The sequence below is a fragment of the Cricetulus griseus genome, chromosome 2, assembly GCF_003668045.3.
Source record: "Cricetulus griseus strain 17A/GY chromosome 2, alternate assembly CriGri-PICRH-1.0, whole genome shotgun sequence".
Lineage (NCBI taxonomy): Eukaryota > Metazoa > Chordata > Mammalia > Rodentia > Cricetidae > Cricetulus > Cricetulus griseus.
In genome coordinates, this window is record NC_048595.1 from 399500501 (window position 1) to 399503182 (window position 2682).

Sequence of the window (2682 nt, forward strand, 5' to 3'; positions counted from 1 at the left end):
TTGACCCAAGTCTTTACTACTGCTCCCTTCCCTACAAACCCACACCCCAACAGCTCCATGCATGTGTGCATGTGTGGCCATAGGAGTCCTAGGCAGAGGGGTGGGGCTCCCAGCAAGGACCTCCGGGATGTGTGTTTCCAAGCAAGCTCTGAGCTTCCACCTCTTGCTAAGAGCCCTGCCTTGGGTATTAATGAGACAGGGAGAGTCCATGGGGGAGATATGGAGCCTTCTCCCAGGAGACCCCAAACTTTCAGGGATGACAAAACTTCATAGTATTCCAGGCCAACAAAAAGGTAAGTTTTCCGCAGCTTAATCCTGCTGTCAAAGTTCCTGGGATGAACATATGGGTAGGGAGGTGGGTAGGAACAGTCTGAGCAGCAAGCTAAGGGCCATTCAGAGGTGAGCAAGGATGGAAACTTTGGGTAGAGAAAGATCTTCCTGCTCCTACGCATCATGGTAACAGCAGCCACTTTGCAGGCATAGGATTAGGAGGTGCAGAGAAGAATCTGAGAGGCAGGGACAGCACCTGGCCTTGCCACTCAACTTAGGACCTGCTCCTCCCTCGAGCAGGAGAGAAAACTTCACCTGAGCATCTTCTGGGCCCTGGCTACAGAAGGAGGGACTAGGGCTATACATTCAGAGCACCTACCTCGTGGTAGAGAGGGCTGATGCAGAGGAGCCTAGTGGGAGGCCAAGGATGGATGTGTGAGCCTGTGAGTCCAGGCTGGATCCTCAGCCCGACTTTGCCTCTCACTGGTAGATGCATCACTCATCTGCCCAGGGGTAGAGATGGGGCAGGAGGAGGGGATGAAAAACACCCACAGCCCATTAACCTACTTTTGCAACTTCATTAAAACAGAGTCTCCGACATGTCGCCATAAATTGCCTTCTGAGGAAAAAGCCAGATCCAACACGAGTTTGAGCAGCACAGCCCTGAGGAAGAGGCGGTAATACCCACACTGGAAGAGGAACTGTGTGGCGTGGGGTGGGATGGGAGCAGTTGCTGAGGGACTCTGTAGGCCAGGCCACATGAGCTGCTGGCTCAGAATGAAGGGCAGAGAACTTTGGACTTTTTCTTTTGCAGAACAAGTCTCACTATGTAACACAGGCCAGCCTCAAACTTGTAATCCTCCTGCCTAAGACCCCAAGTGCTGGGATTGGAGATGCATGCCATCACGCTTGGCTAAAGAGAAAACTTTTGTGTTTTCAGTTCTTAGAGTTGAACCTAAGGCCTCACTGATCCTTGGGAAGTATTCTACTATCGAGCTACACTCCCCAGCCTGGGAAAGAGATCTTATATAGCACTATATATGTGATGTTCTCACCAAGAACCCTCAAAGCTTCCTGGAGTCCCTCTTTACAAAGCTACAAGCTCCATTCAACCTTCCAAGGTCTCCTCCAAGCAGCTATGTTCTAGAGCTGGGGATGGGGAGGGGCACATGACTGCAACCCCAGCACTCAGGAAGCTGAAGCAGGAGCATTTCTAGCTTAAGACCAGGCTGGACTACACAGCAAGGCCCTGTCTCAAAGTAAGAAATCAGGGGGAGGGAGGGAGAGGGAGAAGGGATTGACATGTGAAACAAGCTTGTTCCTAATTTGAACTAATAAAAAAATAAAAAAGAAAAGAAAAGAAAAGAAATCAAATCAAAAAAGGAATCCCCATGCTGCCCTGAGGCTTTTTTCTTAAATACATGCTCTGGAACACTCTGTCCCAAGCCTGAGCTCAGCAGACCCTAGTGGGCTCCAGAAAGCTAGAGGTCTGCACTGTCCTGGCTGAGCAGGTGGCTGGACCAGGTAGAAGGAACACTGTCCCACAGGCAGCAGGACTGGGTTTCTGACCTGGTTAGGAGACCTGGATCCCCACCTTGTATGACAGTGATGGAGAGCCAAGCCCTAGACAGGGGCTGCCAAGGTTCTGATTCTGCCTCTGCCACTTACAGCCTCTCCATGCCTTAGTTTCCTCATAGACATAATTCTATGTCATCATGTGGTTGAATGTTAAATAGGACGACCTGTGGAAATGCATAGCACTTAGGACCCAGTACATGGTAGGGGTCAAATACATTGGCTATTATCATTACTATGTGTTCATTTACCTAGGCTTTCATCCACCTCTAAAGGTCACGGAATACCAGCTCTACATCCTACACATGAGGACACGAAGGCCCACAGAAAAAAGACTTGGGTCACAATCCGAATCCAGATTTCCTTTTACCCAATGCCAGAACCTTTCCCCAAGACATGCTCCTGCTCTTAGTTGAACAATGAAGAATTTATCTGGGGTTCTGTTGAGTTTCCTGTCACTGTGACAAGGCCTGAGGAACAGCTTAAAGGGCCATGTCTCTGCTCAAGTTCCGGATCTTTTAGCTAGGGCAGTGCTGTGTCCAGTGACACAGAGCATCATAGTTGAGATGGTGTATGGGGCAGAACTGCTCACCTTTCAGCAGCCAGGAAACAGAGAGAAAGGCACATGACACCCCTCAGAATTATGCCCCAACTAACTCCCTCCATCTAAGCCCCACCTCCTGACTTTTCCACCACTTCCTAAAACAGCACCCCCAGCTGGGGACCAATTTGTTTCACATGTAAGCCTGTGGGGCACATTTCATATTAAAGCCATAACAAGCAGGGGACTGGAGAGATGGCTCAGAGGTTAAGAGCATCGGCTGCTCTTCCAGTGGT